Source organism: Pantherophis guttatus, chromosome 5 (assembly GCF_059756535.1).
Source record: "Pantherophis guttatus breed Tessera chromosome 5, ASM5975653v1, whole genome shotgun sequence".
Lineage (NCBI taxonomy): Eukaryota > Metazoa > Chordata > Lepidosauria > Squamata > Colubridae > Pantherophis > Pantherophis guttatus.
This window is the reverse complement of record NC_142067.1, coordinates 130,879,409-130,899,209: the sequence shown is the minus strand read 5'-3', so window position 1 is coordinate 130,899,209 and position 19,801 is coordinate 130,879,409. Positions and strand designations below refer to the sequence as shown.

Sequence of the window (19,801 nt, the reverse complement as noted above, 5' to 3'; positions counted from 1 at the left end):
TTGTGGCTGCTCCATCACTGGAGGATTTTAAAGAAAAGGCTGGACGACCATCTGTCCGGAATGCTCTAGGTTCTCCTGCTTCAGTTGGACTAGAAGACCTCCAAGGTCCCTTCCAACTCGGTTATTCTATCTTCTGCACCTGGCTGGTGTTGGAATGAAAGCACAGAGCTCCATCTGCACAGCGGACCAAGTTTTTGCGTAACTTAAATTTCTACAAGGCTACATCACTTCCCACGTATCCAGCCTAAAATGCAGCTCTGTCCCCAGACTTCAAAGATGGAAGCAGGTTGGAGGACACTGCCTCTTACAACAGCAGCTCCTTCCCATGGGAAGCTAAAGCCTGGCCCAGACACGGTTTGTTTCCCATTTGCAGGAAAAAACTTTGTCTCCTCACAAGAGAAGGACTGACAGTCGTACATTCCTAGAGGGAGTGTATCCATCTGCAGATGAGGTTGGATCCCCAAACCCTTCCATCTCGGTTCCAGTTGATTCCCAATTCGGCAAGAAAGAGAAGAAGGAAAACCTATGGATCATACTCCAAATCCTTGATTTGGAGAAAGTCCCATCATATCTGATTTCAGCCGGGCTAGATCTGTTTTGTGCCTGCTTGGGCTCTCAGGCTTGGTGTCAGTGGGTCAGGCCAACCTTGGCTCAGCTCCAGGGGAGAAGTTTAATTTGACAGGTTCACCCCACCCCCCAAAATCCTCCACCCAGCGAAGACTTGCCAGGAACGTTCTCCCCATCCTGGGAATCTCCTTAGCAACCCCAAGCTAAGCCTACTGTAATTCAATTTATGCCTTGAAGCTCCTTTAAAGGCTGTCACAGGCAGGTTGCCCTGGGAAACTATTTGAAGTGCCTAAACCTTTGACCAGACAGAGAAAATAAGCATTCGTATAAATCAAGCAGGCATCTTTGGCTGTTTTTTATACTTAGAGGACGGTCCATTTAACATTCTGTCCGTGGTCCCCCCACCCCATGCATCTGCCACATTGTGTTGGGCCCCACTCGGAGCCGGCCCACCCCCCTCAGCAAAAGAGAGGGTGGGGGGAAAGACCGCCATTCAGCTGGAAGAATCGCTCGGGGTGGAAGGGCCCTGCCACGGCCCCGGGGGGCTCCGGAGAGACGGGGTGTCATGGGAAAGATAAGCAGGGGTGAACTGGCCATGTCTCAATCAGGACTTAAGTGGATTTACAAAAGGGTGAAGGCTCAGCGGAGAAACACAAACGATAATGAACTGCTCGCTGTGTTTAAACTGCAATGGCCAAATACTTTGGGAGTGAGGAGACGCTCACGTATCTCTGAGCAAACCACGGTTGAGCAGGATTTGCTCTGTGGACTCCCGGCAGGCAGGCAGGGAATATTTGCAGCCAACAAGGAGCTTGGGCTGGGGTGCCTGACCCTCCTGCTCATCGTCCTCCCACCAGCAGCTTTCTGGAGGGTGATCAGGAGAAGAGAAATGACGTCCCTGATGCAGAGCCTAGCAGAGACACTCAGGAACTTCCTGGCCTTAACTTGGGTTGGGAACTCTGACCCTATTGATATAGGAGGGACACCTTGCTGGATTTTTCTTCTAGCTAGGAGTGTTCTTCAAGACGATTAAGGGGCTGGAGGCCAAAACATTTGAAGAGATGTTACAGAAACTGGGTATGTCTGGTCTAGAGAAAAGAAGGACCAGGGGTGACATGTTAGCAGTGTTCCAATGTTTTAGGGGCTGCCACAAAGAAGAGGGGGTCAACCTGTTCCACAAAGCACCTGAAGGCAGGATGAGAAGCAGTAGAGGGAAGCTTTACAAGGAGCGACCCAAGCTAGAATTAGGGAAAAATTTCCTGATAGTGAACACAAGAAATCACTGGAATAACTTGCCTCACATGGTTGGAGGTTTTTAAGAAAAGATTGGACAACCAATTGTCTGAAATGGGATAGGGTCTCCTGCTTGATTAGGGGGTTGGGCTAGAAGGCCTCCAAGGTCCCTTCCAACTCTGTATTTCCTCACTGATTTTTATTTCTTCCAGCCCCATACAATAGGGAAGAAAGGATGTCATGGGCTTAGAACCCAGGTCTGTGTGTCTATCTGTCTGTCTGTCTGTCTGTCTGTCTGTCTGTCTGTCTGTCTGTCAAACAGGACCTCTGCCCAGTGACGCAGACCAGGATGGGATTAAATCTGGTGTTGGGGAGAGGTTGGCAAAGGAAAGTTGAAGTTTAAATGTGGGCTGGATCCAGCCAGAGACCATGGAGAAAGACATTCAAGACTCCCCCACCCCAAAAAAGTCCCACAAAGCGTCCTGATGGAAGAAGCGAAGGGACAGCAGTTCCATTCCTGAGTCACCCTCCCTCCCTTCCAGGCCCAGGGCCCAGAACAGAGCCACGATCAACAGGCCGGAACAGATCCAGAGACCAGGTTCTGCCTACAAGTTGGGTCATGGCAACCGGACCTCTTCTTGGTTTGAGGCCATTCCCTGCCCGTCCAAGCAGCTTCTTCTCACCAGCTTCTCCAGACTGAAGTCAGAGGCCAAGGAGGCCAACAGCCCAGCCCAAAGGAGGCTCACTCGACACAGAGGAAGCTGGTTACAATCCTCTCGATCAGAAGGCCTTGAAAGTGGGAACTGAGGAAAAATAATACAGGTAGTCCTTAAGTTACAACCATTTGCTTAGTGACCATTGAAAGTCACAAGGAAAAAAGGACTTATGACTGTTTTTCATACTTACAACCATTGCGGCTCCCCTGGGGTCAGGTGCTTGGCATGCATTGATGACAGTTGCAGGTCATAAACTCGCTTAGCAACAGAAATGTTGGGCTCAGTTGTAGTCATAAGTCGAGGACTACCTGTACTAGATATGGCTTCCTCCCATCTACCGCCTACGTGTGTTTTGCTTGTGGGTATTTTTTTTTAAAGAGAAGCTACCTCATGGAAGCCATTCCCACCGGTGGGTTTTCTTGTGAGTCCTTTGTGGGGAGCAATTAAAACCAACCCGAACACACAGCGTCCAGCAAGTGGCCTTCAGCTTGACAGGAGATGCGTTTCTGATTCAGAGCTTTTGTGTCGGATTGTGTTCTTGGCAAAGGAGTTGTGGCAGAGAGGGGCAAACAAACAGGCAGCGTTGAAGTCTGCTTTGTAAGCGCCTACCCTCACCCACAAGGAGGGAGGGAGGGAGAGGGGGGGGAAGGCCCAAAGGAATATATATATTTTAAACATGAAGTAAAACATTCTTTCTCTCTTTTTCTTAAGTCAACCCAACTCTCAACTTGCTTGCAGAAACAAGAGAGCCGAGGCCCTCTGCCCACCCTGGGAAAAGCGGCCTCTGGTGCAGAGAGAGGGAAGCTGAGGAAGACGGAGAGAGGCTGGAGGTGAAGGGAGTCTGGAAGGACCTCTGAACAAGTCCAGGCGGAGCTGCTCTCAAGGCCCAGTCCTGACCCAAAGGGCTCCCATCACGTCTCCTCTGAACCGCTGACGGACGGAGCCGAAAAGAAGCTCCATCGAAGGAGGAATGCAAAACCCAAACCCCGAATCCTTCTCAGGGCCGCTTTTACGTTTGACTGGTTCGAAACAAAGGCACAATGTTGGCCAGAGAAAAGGCACTTGGGCCACAATTCTATCTCTTGACGTTTCCTTTTTTTTACCCAATTCTCTTCTAAGAGCGTTTGTCCTCCCCTTGGCACCCCTCCCACTCCCTCCCCATCCTCCCCCCACCCCCACCCCCCGTTTCCCACTTCTTCTGCTTAGGAAGGAAGTCCATTCTGCTGGGGCCACAGGGGAGGTCCCAGAATAAGAGACCGCTTGGGGGTCTTCTACTCCAGCCCCCCTGCCCTGCTCAAGCAGGAGACCCTGCACCCCTCCAGACGAACGGCTGTCCAGTCTCTTCTTGAAAACCTCCAGGGATGGAGCCCCCACAACTTCCCCCCAAGCCCAAGGAGCTCCAGAGCTGCAGAAGGGGGATCCTACCCCAAGAAGGAGAGTTTGGACACTTTGTGTTTTTGGGGGGCCTTTTCTAAAAGCAGGGAGACCCGGAGGGTGCTTAGTGAAAAAAGTCAAGACTTTTTGCCACAGTGGTGCAATTGTAGCTCTGGCCATTTTGTTACATAAGGATTATTTGTTCGTTTATATTTAATATTCCTAAACTACCCATCTCCCTCAAAGAGATGCTCTGGGTAGTGGATTATTATTTTTTAAAAACTTTTATTCATTAAAGAGGAAACTCAGTCAACTGAACATTTAAAAACGTATCACAAAAATCATTGACTGGCGCTGATGGTTGATATGGGCTGCTGCCAGCATCCTAGGTATCAACCCAGTATCATCATCATCATCACTATAATTTTAATTATAATTATATCATTATAATTAATAATTATAATTATAAAATAATTATAAATATAATTATATATATATATGTATATATATGTATATATGTATATATATATATATATATATATATATATATATATATATATATATATGTATATGTGTATATATATATATATATATATATATATATATATATATATATATATATATATATATATATGTCTTTTTCTTTTTTCGTAGGCTTTTATGTGCATATTCTTTCTAGCCAGGTTCCACCTACGTAAGCTAAGTTGTTCTTCAGCCCTAGTTCTGAGTGTTGCTTTTCAGCAGGATACAAAAAGCCCAGAAACTTGTGAATGAGATTTCACAGAACTATGGCTGAAGAACAACTTAGCTTACGTAGGTGGAACCTGGCTAGAAAGAATATGCATATATATATATATATATAATAAAATAATTATAATTATAATTATAATTATTATCCTAAGTCCTAAGTTACTAAGTTACTTTTTCAGTGCCGTTATAACTTCAAACAGTCACTAAATGAATTGTTGTAAATTGAGGACTACCTGTAGCTAAAATAACACACTGTAAAGCTGCTTTGTCTTTCCTTTTTAAAAATCATGTTTTCCCATCAAAGAAAGCAAAAGGAAAGACAGAAGAAACGTTTGGGAAACGGGAGATTTAGAAGAGGAGGAGGACCTGGTTCACATCTGCTGGAAGCCCCGTTTGGTGAGTGAGGCAGGGCCATTGATCCCAAGAGAGGCACAAGGAGCAGCCTCTTAGTCCCCTCTTCCCTGTGTTTTTATTGGGGTGCTTCCGGATGTGGTTGACACCGGGGTATTAAAATACACCCAGATAGGGAAAGAGCCAACTCATCCTATTCTCCAGGGCTTAACAATGGAAAGGGAGATAAATTTTTGCGCAATAAAGTTGAAAGAAGTGACTCCGAAGGACTCTCACCTCCTGCATTTGTTAAGAGACAAATGATCAGCCTGACTTTATCCTTGTTAATTGCAAGTGCTGCCTCTGACCCATTTCTGGCATGGACTGCTCCACCGGTAAGGCCGGATCTGTCTCTTGGATGGGCTTGGAAAGAAGAAGGCATTTGTCTCCACCAAGATCTCTTGGGTGAAGCTGCTGCTGCCTCCTATGGAGGAATTAATAAAAACGTTGGTTTTTTTCTTTAACCTTTCAGGCAGAAATCTGAAAGAGTCTCAAGAAAACTGGTTTGAACGAATCCTGCAGCCATTCACAGTGCTTTTCAAACTATGTTTATTATGTTTGGCTTGACGGTTTTTTTGCTTCCTTGTTTATTTGCTTGCTTGGGTGCACCTTTATGGGCCTCCTATCCTAAGCAGAAATTCCAAATATAATCTGAGTGTGGTATATAATATTCATGGTTTTCGACCAACTGTCTTAATTAAATCACGCAACGTAACATTTTATTTATATAATTAATTTCAATAAGGAGTCAATTAGCAGCAGTCGTCATTTGGAGCAGTTTACATATGGTTAAAAGTCTAAACAACAAAGGACATTAGCAACAAAAATGTGCACACAACACACACCCAAGACAACATCGCCAAGGCCAACCACAGCATATTCCCTTTGAGTCATTCCACTTCTGGATGGTTCCTCTAGCAGTCTGAAGGAAAAATGAAAATGTTTGCAGGACTTGCAAAAGACCAACAGGGATGGGGGGCAGGGGGGGGAATCTGAATTTTGGGGGAAAATGTTCTTTCACAGGGCAAGGCCCTGCAACAGAGGAGGCCCACGTCCCTGATTCCACTAGGAACCCACTGAGTCCTTCTCTCAAAGCACCTAGATATGACGAGGCTGCTGGACTTTGTGGGGCATGGACAGATATTTTGAGACAGTAACTGGAATGAACCTGAAGTCACACTCAAAATCCAGGTGGACACATGTCCATGATGAGTCCTCAGGCCCCATGCCCAGGAAGGTCTCATTCATATGCATCAGATTTTGCTTCTCATCATTCTTACGATATTAGGCAACACAGTATCAAAAGTAGAGACCTTCAAGTTTCTGTCCCAAAGGTGCTTTTTTCAGGAAGCAACTGGACGTCCTTATTTTTTCTTTTGAAGACATTTCACTTCTCATCCAAGAAGCTTCTTCAGCTCTGACAGGAACGGAAGGATTAATACTCCTTGCAGACAGCTGGTCATTTGCATCCTTTTAGAGGGTCGTTGAGGCCACTTGGGAGGTTTATCTGTGTCCTCGGGGTCACCTGAGTGGTGCAAATGGGTCCTGTAGCCTGCAATTTTTTTCTCTGGGAATCCGTTCCTAATCCCACACCATTCAAGTTTCTGGATTCTATAATCTCCCAGGACTTCAAATGGACACCTAACATTACCTTGTTTCCCCGAAAATAAGACCCTGCCTTATATTTTTTTGAACCCTGAAATAAGTGCTTGGCTTTATTGCCATGCGCTTAAAAGCCCGAGTGGGCTTATTATCAGGGGGTGTCTTATTTTGGGGGAAACAGGGTAGAACCGTCATTAAAAAGGCACAACAAAGAGTGTTCTTCCTGTGTCAACTCAGGGAGATTGCCCAAGGATTTGCTGATTTCTACAGAGGAATGATTGTGTTTGTCATTTGTACCTCTATAAGTGTCTGGTTTGGCACAGCAACCAAACAGGACAGGCACAGACTCCAAAGGATAGTTGGGACTGCAGAAAAAAACATTTGCAACCAGCCTGCCTCCCATTGAGGACCTGTCTACTGCACAGACCAGAAGGAGGGCTGGGAAAATCTCTACAGACCCCTTCAACTGCTTCAACTTCTCCCCTCAGGTCGCTGCTCCAGGGCATTGCATGGCAAATCGACTAGACACAAAGACAGGCCCTTCCCCCCCCCCCCCCGATGCCATCTCTGCTAAACACATAATTCCCACAGCACTATGTATGCCTAAGGATATCTAACCATGTAGTAGGACTGTATTACTTTTATCCTTCTCATCTTCTCATCTTTATTAATACCCTCTCCTAGTGGTATTTTATGATTTATCACTTGTTGTTTGTATCTTATGATTGATGATTGTAATTTATGATCCATGGCTTATCACTTTGTTGGTTGTATGTACACTGAGAGCTTCTGCACCAGAGACAAATTCCTTATCTGTCAATCACACTTGGTTAATAAAGAATATTCTTTATTATGAGGACCCAGATTGTGGGGGCAATAAGGTGACTTTGTATAAATATACAAAAGTATGAAGGCTATTGCTTAATGCATTGTAAGCCGCCCTGAGTCTCCAGAGAAGGGTGGCATATAAATCAAATTAAAAAAAAAATATTCCAATACTCAAATTAACTTCATGGCTGAGGAAGCCTCCTTGTACACAGACTTGGCATTCAGTAGGAAAAACGAAATGGTGAGACGCTGAGGGCCCATCGGCCGCCCACTGGAGCTGAGCAGAGGCCTTCGGGATGAAGAATTGGTGCCACACATGGGGAGCAACTTCTTTGAGAGCAGCCCCACCCACCACCCCCAGTTCCCACCCCAGTGGTATTTCTGTCTGTCCTTACCTACAACGCCTCAGCTGAAACACATAAACCTCACCAGATTTGTTAGATTAAACTGGACCCACAATGAAAAACATTTGTATCAGGTTTTACCCTTTCATTAAAAGGTAGAAAGGAAAGTATACTAGAGCAGGGATCTCCAATCTTGGCCACGTTAAGACTTGTGGGACATGCTGGCTGGGGAATTCTGGGAGTTGAAGTCCACAAGTCTTAAAGTGGCCAAGGCAAGAGACCTCTGTTCCAAAGAAACGTCGAGGGCTTCCAGTGTCCATAGAGTTCAGATTGACATGGCCTTCACAACATCAGCAACCTGTTGAGGGGTTGAAGTTCATCCACGCAAACCCAGAAATTCCTCATCCTATCGCAGCCCACATCACTACGACGCCCAAGTGTCCTCCGTTCTATTACCAATGATATATATATATATATATTTAAGAAAGGTAACCTGCCACAGAGTAGCTGTGTTTAATGTTGGCCAGGAAATTTTACGATAGTGCCAGAAAGCATCAAGATGTTTTCTCCAGATTCTGGTCTTCGTTTTGTTATTTCTGGGCATCCTGGACTTAGAAGTCACCATTCAGATTTTGATACGCAAAACTGTTCAGCAAATTGTTGGGGAAAAGCTGTGAAATGATAGCTTTGCATAAACCACTCAGGGATTTTTTTTTCAGAGCACAATCTGGTTTTCTGCTCTTAACCAAGAAACACTGAACTTTTGCCATGAATAAAAAAAAGTATGTTGGAAATATTAACCAAAACCAAGGGAAAATATAAATAAAGAAGAGGGTTTCCAGCAGACAGTCTATAATTTTCTCTGAATGTGGTTATTTGGTATCAGTTTCATATATTTCCAAAAATATAGGTTTGCTTTTCTGGGTGTTTGTATAAATGGATGGCTTGGGGGCAATGGGTAGATAAGATTCCCACCCCCATCATTTTTCAAAAGCCTTTTTCTGCCCTTAGCTGATCTTGCAGAAAAGCACGCATGGAAGAAATATTCCCCACTAAGAGAATAACAGAATAACAAAATTGGAAGGGACCTTGGAGGTCTTTTAGTCAACCTCCAGACAAGGGGCTGTCCAGCCTCTTCTTCAAAGCCACCAGTGTTGGAGCACCCACGACCTCTGATGGCAAGCGGTTCCACTGGTTAATTATTCCAACTATCAGGAAATTTCTCCTTAGTTCTAGGTTGCTTCTCTCCTTGGTTAATTTCCATCCATTGCTCCTTGTTCTGCCTTCAGGTGCTTTGGAGAATAGCTTGACCCCCTCCTCTTTGGGGCAGCCCCTCAAATACTGGAAATACTGCTACCATGTCTCCCCTTAGTCCTTCTTTTCACCAGACTAGACCACACCGAGTTCCTGCAACCTTTCTTCATACATTTTAGCCTCCAGTCCCCTCATCATCTTCGTTGCTCTTCTCTGCACGCTCTGGTCTGTACATCTTTTTTATAATAGATAGCAGATGACACAACAGGGATCGGTCTCATTTGAGACAATGATGAATCTGCATACAGACGGGAGGTTGAACAATTAGCCTCGTGGTGCGACTGGAACAATCTGGAACTGAACACACTCAAAATCGTAGAAATGGTGGTAGACTTTAGGAGAAACCCTCCCATACTACCACCTCTCACAATATTAGACAACACAGTATCAACAGTAGAGGCCTTCAAATTTCTAGGTTCTATCATATCTCAAGGCCTAAAATGGACACCTCACATCAAAAACGTCATCAAAAAAGCCCAACAAAGAATGTTCTTTCTGTGCCAACTCAGGAAGCTCAAACTGCCCAAGGAGCTTCTGATCCAGTTCTACAGAGGAATTATTGAGTTTGTCATCTGCACCTCTATAACTGTCTGGTTTGGTTCTGCAACCCAACAAGACAGACACGGACTTCAGAGGAGAATTAGAACAGCAGAAAAAACCATGGCTACCAACCTGCCTTCCATTGAGGACCTGTATACTGCACGAGTCAAAAAGAGGGCTGGGAAAATATTTACAGACCCCTCACATCCTGGACATAAACTGTTTCAACTCCTACCCTCAAAACGACGCTATAGAGCATTGCACACCAGAACAACTAGACACAAGGACAGTTTTTTCCCGAATGCCATCACTCTGCTAAACAAACAATTCTCTCAGCACTGTCAAACTATTCACTAAGTCTGCATTACTATGACAATTAATCTTCTCATTGTTCCTATCACCCATCTCCTCCCACTTATGACTGTATGACTGTAACCTTGTTGCTGGTATCCTTACGATTTATATTGACTGTTTCCTAGTATGATTTGATTGCTTATCTGTCTCCTATGACTATCATTAAGTGTTGTACCTTATGATTCTTAACAAATGTAGCTTTTCTTTTTATGTATACTGAGAGCTTATGCACCAAGACAAATTCCTTGTGTGTCCAATCATACTTGGCCAATAAAGAATTCTAATCTAATCTAATCTAATAATATGGTGACCAAAACTGGACCCAACATTCTAAATGAGGTCTTTCCAAGGCCTTATAAAGCAGTACTAACACTTCATGAGGTCTTGATTCTATCTCTATATCGATGCAGCCTAGGATTGCATTGGCTCTTTTGGCTGCTGCTGCACAAAGCTGGCTCATGTTTAAGTGATTTGTCCATTAGGACTCCAATATCTTGGAATCCTAGTGGACACACCTTATGTCGTCCATTACTCTCTTGGTGGACAACATGTTAATTCTGTTAATTTATACATCTAAAGCAGAGTCTCTGAAACTGATGGTGGATACAGAGGGAGGTGGCTTTTTACATGGATCTACCTCCTTGACACTTCCAGCTTCTGCTGCAGAGGTCCCAACAGGAGAACTGGTAGAAAACACAACCACTTCCTGAAGAGAGATTTTCTTGTCTTTCTTCCCCCCTCAGTCAATGTCATGATAAAATGCCTAACTGCCATGTCTCCCTGATCCCCCGGACCCTCAAGGGTTAACTAACCACATATCCCATAATCCTCATAACCACTCCTTACCTCTTAACCCCTCCTCCTGGGTACAAAAGGTCCAACCGCATGGTCCACAGGACATTCCAGATGTATACCTGAAAGAGAAAGGTACAAGGTCAGTGACCTCCAGTACCAACTGATCAACAATAAAACTACTGAAAAGAATTGGGCTATGTCTTTGAGTTATTGGGCTAGATCCAGTTTCTAACAAATTGGTAGCAGAGGATGGTTGCCCATAACTCCAGACAATGACTGAACCCAACACCTACCCAGAAGAAGCAAACAGAGCACAGACCAGAGCTCTTACCAAGAAGATGGCTGAGAAGCTTCCCACCAAAGCCACAGCCATGGAGGAGACAGAAGCTGGAAGCGAGCAGGACTCCAGCCTGGACTCACAATCAGATGAAGAGGGGCCATCCAAGGAGATCACCGCCCCGGAAGAAGAAACAGCACAAAAAATGAAAAAATTCAAACTCTCCATCCTGAAACTGATGGAGGGAAACAGCGACAAAGAAAACCTCATCGCGGACCTTCAAAGCCTCTTCGAACAACAAGAAGCAGCGATCGAGGCCCCAAAAACAACCGAGAAAGAAAAGCCAGCAAAAAAGGGTAAGCCACCCCAACCCGATGACCCTGAGCCGGCAGAATCCATTTCCGTGCCCACTTCCCGGCGGCCATCTTGGGACGAGCACCAGCCAATGGGAAGCCAGGATTTGAATCCCTTGGCGCGAAAATGCCCGAACCCCGAAACAGACGAGGGGAGCTCAGAAAGCGACTACGAAGAACCCAGCTCTGAGAGCGACCACGAAGAGATCGCAATAACAAAAAGAAAAACGCCTACCGATCTCGAATTGCAAAAGGCAATCGAGACCATCACCGCTGCCCTAGGCTCCGCTTTCGAGCCCCCTGCGGCACTCAAAAAATCAAAGAGAAATCCTGGGGGGCACAAGAAGGCCAGGACAACCAACAAAGACCGGGCAACCGAGTCACAGCCAACTAAAAACACCGCGCACACCAACAACCGGCACAAAAGACCGCCCACCTGCAGGAAAAATCAACCGCAGGATTCGAACTCACCACCCGCTACACCGGCAACGCGAGGCCCGAGGCAGAGAAGAAGAACCGGCTACTCACCAACGCCACGACACCCATCAGGCCAGTCCACACGACCAGGGACCAGCGACCACGAGGGAGGATCAGCCGCCGTCGCCGCCATCGCCGCCGAGCCGCTGGGTGCAGGGAATCCTCGACCTACGACCTCCGCTGCTGCCGCGCTGCCGACCCGCGAAAGTCCTCGACTTACGACCGCGTCGCCCCCTCACCTTCTCCCCTTCTTCGCCGGGGATCCGGCCGTCCAGCAGTGGTGTCCAGCCTCAGGGGGGATCTTCGGACCCACCGGGGGCGGGTCCAGCCTCCCACCGACAGGCCTAGGCCTAGGCCTGGGAGCTCCAGCAACAGGAACCTCACCCGATGGACTCCAGCGCGGAATGAGCTTCGCGCATGCCCAGTACCTGCCTGTAATAAGAGAAGCAAATTGCATAGATCCAAGCAAGTACAGAATGGCCACAGACATCCCAAAGCCTTATTGTGAGTTTAATCACAACTTGGACCATGGACAGCTCCCCCCAGTAAGTAACCTTACTAACATTTCTGGGGCAAATTATGCCAATTTGCCAAAACTGCAGTTAGATGGGGGTAATATTATAGAATGGAGCCAACAATTAAGGGTTGCTCTCATGAGAGAGAATGCACTGTTCCTAGCTAACAAACCTCCCCAAAAGCCCTGGTCACTGGAAATTGACTGCATTCATCACAGGGCATTTTGTATCATGTTAACCTCCATTCCATCTGCTATGTATCCATCTATTGAGGACAATCTAACTGTTTATGATATTATGCAAAAACTATGTAACCTGTTTTATAGTCAAAGCAGAGCCACCACCACTAGACTATCTAGGGAGTTCCACTCTACCAAGCATAAGGCAGGGGTCCCCATGAGTGAGCACATCTTAAAGATGAATGCTGCAAGGGCAGAACTCATGCAGAGGGGGGAAATCATCACTGAAGAGAGCATGATAAGCATAATCATAAACTCTCTTGATAGCAGCTGGGACATCTTCATGACCCAACTAAATAGCCTCAACTTGCAATACCTCACACTAAGCGCACTGACCAGTCAGCTCGTTGCAGAGGACACCCTGAGGAGGGAACGCCAACTAGCCAAAGGGGACCCTAGACCCACAAAAAGGGTGGATTTCCAGGATAGGGCCAGGGATACCTCAGAATGTTATTCTTGTGGATCAAGGAACCACTTAAAGAAGGATTGCCCCAGGAACCATAGGGATAGGGGACAGCACGACAGTAGAGGGGGAAGGTCACCCGAACGCAGGCACCCAAAGGAAAGAGGGCGAGGGTGGTCACCCAACCCCAGGAAACACCATGAGCGCAGAGACCACTCCAGGGACAGTAACTCTGGCTCCATGTATGGGATCAGGCACGATGACCCAAATGACAAACATAAGGCAGAGAGAAACACATGGCTCCTGGATTCAGGGGCCACAAGTCACACTACTTGTAACCCAGAGCTGCTAGATTCACTCACAGAAATAGACTCAGAAGTAAAGGTAGCAAACCAAAGCAAGGTCAAAGTAGTGGGAAAGGGAAACGTACACATCACACAGGTAGGGGACCTAAAAGGAGTACTGTACGTACCAGAAATCCCCCACAACGTGCTAGCCATCACAAAGCTGACACGAGACACAAATATAGAAATAAAATTTAAAGATGGAAAGGCACACTTGATCAAGCAAGGGAAAGAGATAGGAAAGGTAACCATACACGAGGGGCTTCCCTACTTCACACCCAACGCAAGGGAGGAAGAAGGCATTGATGCCAGCACAAACCACGAGGTAGATAAGTATCCAGAAACAGAGGGGGTGCAGCAGGAGGCAGGGTGTAGCCATGAGAAGACAAACAAGTCTGTATCTATCGGCAAACCATTACATGATAACTGCGCCCACCTCCTACACAGGAGACTGGGACACATAAGCTTCCCCATTGTAAAGAAAATGACGGAATGTACCGAAGGTCTCAAAGTAAAGAACTGCGAAAACTACTTAGAGTGTTCAGTTTGTAAGCGTTCCAAGATCAAGGTTAAGGCCATCCCCAGGGGATCCAAACGAACCACGGAATACCCCTTCCAATTGGTGCATATGGACTTGGTAGGGCCAATGAAACCCTCTGTAGGACATAGGAAGCGATTCTTCCTCACGATCGTAGATGACTACACCAGATACGGGTATGTCTACTCCCTCAGACACAAAAACGAAGTGTTCCAAAGGTTTAAGGAATTCCACAGAAGAGTAGATATGCAACATAACATGAAAATAAGGCAGATAATGACTGATAGGGGGTCAGAATTCATGGCCAAAGAATTCACAAGGTGGCTGAGGGAGCAGGGCATAGCGCATTACACCTCTTCACCTTTCTCTCCCTTTCAAAATGGAGTCTCAGAGAGAAAGAACGGAGTGTTGCAAACCATGATGAGATGCGCCCTGGAGGATGCTGGGATGGGGCAGCATTTCTGGTCAGAGGCAATACACTACGCTAATTACACCCTGAATAGACTGTGGTCAAGCTCTATCAATAAGACACCATACGAGATGCTATACAACAGAAAGCCCAACATCGCACATTTACACATATTCGGCGCCCCAGCTGATGTCCACATTCCCAGACAGCTAAGAAGAAAAGGGGAAAAATTATCAAAAAGGTTAAGGTTCGTGGGTTACGAACCGGGCACAAAGGGCTACAGATTTGTCGACAACAATAACCGTTTTGTGGTTTCCAGATCAGCCAGTTTCCATGAAAACGCAAACTGGTCGAGGGTACACTCCAACGACATCCCAGCCAATAGAGTCACGTTCGAGCATGGCCAAGAGGAAAGGGAGGTCAGAGAGGTCACAGGGCACAAGGCCAACCATCGCAAGACAAGCGTCAAAGGTTGGAAAGAAGGGCACCCTTCACTGAAGATAGATGACCTGACGGACAAAGAGGCAGACATCATGCAGGAGACCGAGCCAACCCCCAGTAGGCCAATCAGAGAAACCAGAAACAAGCTACCAAAGAAGCTAGAGGACTACGTTATGACCATCCACAACACCCATTTCACGCCCAGCTCATACGAAGACATCCTCGAGCTCCCCCGGGAGGAGAAAGAAAAATGGATGCTTGCCATGGAGAAGGAGATGGAAAGCCTAAAGGACCTTCAGGTATACTCACCTGCCCAAGTTCCAGAGGACAAAAAACCAATAGGAACCAAATGGGTGTTCAGGGTTAAAACATTAGAGGACAACAAGGCCCTATACAAGGCAAGACTAGTCGCGCAGGGTTTCGCCCAAAGATACCCCGAAGACTATACGGACACCTACTCGCCAACCGTCAGGGCAGAGAGCGTCAAGAGCGCCCTGGTGGTGGCCACCATCCTGGGCTTGGAGGTCTTCCAATTCGACGTACAAACAGCATACTTGCACGCCGAGCTGGATAAGGAAATATACGTCAAAGCCCCGCCTGGGTACAACAAAGACAAGAACCAAACCTGGCTGCTGAATAAAAGCCTGTACGGGCTCAAGCAGTCGGGCAAAAGGTGGTACGACTGCTTGGCCAAGGCCCTCAGATCCATGGGCTTCGAGGCCACCTCAGCTGACAAATGCTTCTTTACGAGGAGAGAAAACGACTCATTCGAAGGTGTGCTCGTTTACGTGGACGACATCTTGTACATCAGCAAGCACAAGGACAGGTGTGACAAGTTCGCCACCGACCTAGGTAGCCACTTCTCCTTAAAGTCACTTGGAAAGATTGACAGATACCTAGGGGTCCAAGTGATAAAAACCAACAAGGGCTTCCGACTCTCCCAGAGAGAAAAGATCATCGAGCTGCTGTCCAAATGCAACATGTCCGAAGCAAAACCCAGCGAGACCCCCATGCAACCCGAGTTCCTGAAAACCATGTATGAGGAATCTGAACCCTTCACAGACAACAAACTATATAGATCAACGATAGGGTCACTGCTGTACATATCCAACTGGACCAGGCCCGACATCGCCTTGGCCGTCAACCTGCTGTCCAGACATGTAAGCAAACCTACGGTAACACACTGGAACGCCATCAAAAGACTACTTAGATACTTAAAATTTAGTGCAGATGCCCTACTCTGCCTAGAACCAGAAACATCCAAGGAACCAAAGCTGACCTGCTACGCTGACGCCGACTGGGCTGGGGACATATAGTGCAGAAAAAGCACCTCAGGCTACGTGCTACTACTCAACAATTGCCCCATCCACTGGTACACTGGAAAGCAAAAACTGGTGGCCACATCAACCACGGAAGCAGAATTTGTTTGCCTATCAAAGGCCGCAAACAATTTAGTATGGTTCGATGACCTGCTCTGCGACATCTGGGCTGAACCCTCATACCCAATAGTTATCCACGAAGACAACAAGGCAGCGATAGAAATCTCTAGGGCCGATGCCATAGGTCAGCGTTCTAGGCACATTGACATTAAATACAAACACGTCAGGCAGTTTTCAGAGATAGGCTTCATTAGGGCAGTGCACTGTGACACAGAGGAGCAAACAGCAGATATTCTCACTAAACCCCTACCACATAAACAACATGCTTACCTCATGTCAAAAATGCGTGTTTGCTTATAATTCATGCCTGTACCAGTGTATTCTCTGTATGTATGCTAACACCGCCTCAGGTACCCAGTTAGGCATTTAGAGGGGGTTTTGTCATGATAAAATGCCTAACTGCCATGTCTCCCTGATCCCCCGGACCCTCAAGGGTTAACTAACCACATATCCCATAATCCTCATAACCACTCCTTACCTCTTAACCCCTCCTCCTGGGTACAAAAGGTCCAACCGCATGGTCCACAGGACATTCCAGATGTATACCTGAAAGAGAAAGGTACAAGGTCAGTGACCTCCAGTACCAACTGATCAACAATAAAACTACTGAAAAGAATTGGGCTATGTCTTTGAGTTATTGGGCTAGATCCAGTTTCTAACAGTCAAGTCTTTCTTTGGAATGAAGATGTACCTCATTCTCTACCCCTGCCTTGTTCTCGCATCTTCCTAGGAATTCCACCCCCCCCCCCAAAAAGGGAATCAATAACAGTTCTGGGTTTTGTAAGACCAGTTGGATCAATGCCGGCTTTGCTTGGACCTTGATAAGCTTTGACACTCAGGATACAAGTTGTCATTCCAGACCTTTGATTTTTCTCTTGAGCTTTTCAAGGACTTTAAACGGAGGTCCGTGATGCTAATCAAGGGTGTAAGTTTGGTAGTTTTCTGATGCCAAGTAGAAGCTTCCACAGGCTGAAATGAAAACTGTTGATGCTTGAGGATGATGATTGTCACTTAGCACATCACAAATATTCAGATCACATCTGAACACCTTTTATAAGAATCAGCCCAAATAACATACAAAATGTTTCTAGAACATTCTAGAGTGATACTGCAAGATTCTCAAAGAATATGGGTCTCTGATCTCTTTCAAATTTCTGTGCCACAAAATATATTGTTTTCTGGCCTAGCAATCAATGGTTACATAGTAAAGAAACATTACAGTATTTGCATCATCAAAAGCTCAATCAGGAAAAATATTATTATCACTTAATAATATCAATATTACAATATAATACAGTCAGAGACAAGGAAAACATCAGAAAGCTTAGAGCAAGATAGTAGATGATTCTCCAAATTTCTGCAGCTCAGATCTGGAAATTTAAGAAAGCATTGTTTTTAAATTTAAACATACAGGTGATTGTCTGAAATTTTTAAAATGAAGAATAATATCCGTATGTATCCTTCCCAATCCGACATGTTTTGTGGACTTTGCAATTTCCAGATAGCAAATTCTGACAATTGAATTCCAAAGTTGAACAAGATTTGCTGTGCGCCTTTAAAAACTCTTTTATCTCCTTCATGTTTAACAATCTAGCTTTTCTTTTCTTCCAGGCCTGAAATACTGCAACAAAAAAGCAAAATAGCAATACATTCCTACAGAATGAAATCTCGTAACATCAAATGTGTATTGTGAACGGCAGTTTCCATCTCAGGAACACAAAACAAAGAAGAAAAAAAATAATAGAATTGAATAATAGAACAGAATAAAAATAGATTTTAGAAAAGCACAGCTTAAAATCCGACACCAATTTTTATGAAGTTTGAAGACATCATAATGTTCTCAATCTTTATTGTATGCTGAGCCCCCTTGTGATGTTTTTTAATCATAGACAATGTTTATATTTTTGTCATGCTAAATAATGGGAGGGTGGAACACCTAAGCTTTGGATTTGCTCTTAGGACTTGGGAACAAGTGCAAACAGGCTACACCTAGAGTAACCTTGGCGGACGTAGCCCGTAAAGTTAGTTGGACACCCTTTGCACAGCCCCAAGAGGTGACATCGTACCTGGAGTTGCCAAGGCAGGGCCGCATCTGTTTACGTAAAGGAAGGATGAAAGAGCTATAGAAACGAAGGTCGGGTAATCAGGCTTAATGGAAGATGAACAAACTTCTCCCTCTCCAAGCTCTGCATTGATTGCTGAGATGGTTTGTACTTTGTCAAGCAAGGAGAGGGCAGAATTAAGCAACACTCCATTCTGGCTGCCGGCCCAAAGGAGAGAAACAGGGTCCTCTCAATGGACTGAACTGGAAAGTAAATAGAGTTACAGTCGTGGGTTTTTTTTTTTTTTAAAGCTTAGACTTGCTAATGCCTGTAGTAAATGCAGCACTGTCGCCTAAAAACCTGTCCAGATGAAGAAAAGCTGCTTTTGTGATTGGTAGTGGGAAAGAAAAGGGCAGCGAGAAGAACGAATTTCGCCTTTTTTAGCTTCCAATTGCTTCGCTTCGGTTTCCCTTAAGTAAGTCTCCTCCGTGAGTTGTTATGGACGTCTCCCCTGGTAGTGCTTCAGTTGGCCATCATCGTATAATCCCTTCATCCTCAAAAGCTAAGATAACCACAAGTAGAAAGTTCTAGATTCTGAGTTTTCAACCTGGACAAGCCAGCCAGCAGCTGGAGATTTCTGGGAGTTGAAGTCCACACATCTTCAACTTGATGGGTCTGATGAAGCCACCCAGAGTTGTTTCGATATGAGATGGGCATCAAATAAACTTAATCAATAAATAAGACTGCAAATAGTTATGCATATAGGAGAGGAAAAACACATTACACCTTATTTTGTGAACCCCGGAACAATCAATCAGAATGGAACTGGAGGGGACTTTGGGGGTCTTCTAGTCCAACTCCCTGCTCAAGCAAGAGACTCCAGACCATTTCAGGCAGGCGACTGTCCAGAACATTCCGAAGGTTTCTAAGATAGTAACTAAGAGTATTACTAAACGATGCAACACAAAATTAGGGAGACCCGAAAGACGTTTAATTAAAAAAAACCCCACTCTATCCTCAATCTCAGAAATCTTGTTCATGGACAGGATATGGGCTCACTGCTTTCTCATAGACCTTGGCCCCACAAAAACACCTGTGTGCATCCCCAGACCCTAAAAGGCCCCAACACCTGCCCTACAGAGGGTTTTGAAGGCTGGAGGATGGACTCTTTTCTCTCCTGAAAGAAAGTCAGCTGAAACTTGAAGGACAGCCATTCAGGTTAGTATGGCAAAGCCATGGTCAGGCAAGACCAGATGTTCTTGGCTTCTAGAAGCTTATCTAACCTAACAACATTGTGTGGAATTCTGGCACTCAGTTTTGTGTAACCTAAATACTTGATGAGCCTTTGTTTTATTTTTGCATCTACACCTTAATGAAAGTGTTGAGAAAGCTCTCCTGTAAACTACACAGAGCTTTCACTATTGGGTGGTTTAAGCACTTACAATATGATGCAGTGAAATACAGGTTTTAAACCCTTTGTAGCTCTGGGCAGAGGCTTTTGGCTTAAGAAGAAAAAA

General features: G+C 45.5%; 1 long non-coding RNA gene across 1 annotated transcript; it reads right to left on the bottom strand.

Moving 5' to 3' along the window:
- Positions 1 to 894: 894 nt before the first annotated feature.
- Positions 895 to 5,454, bottom strand: LOC148113573 (uncharacterized). The gene is made up of 2 exons (XR_015734594.1): positions 5,268 to 5,454; positions 895 to 2,603 (listed from the first exon to the last, which is right to left on the bottom strand). It is a non-coding gene; the product is annotated as an uncharacterized LOC148113573 (long non-coding RNA).
- Between the last annotated feature and the right edge of the window lie 14,347 nt (positions 5,455 to 19,801).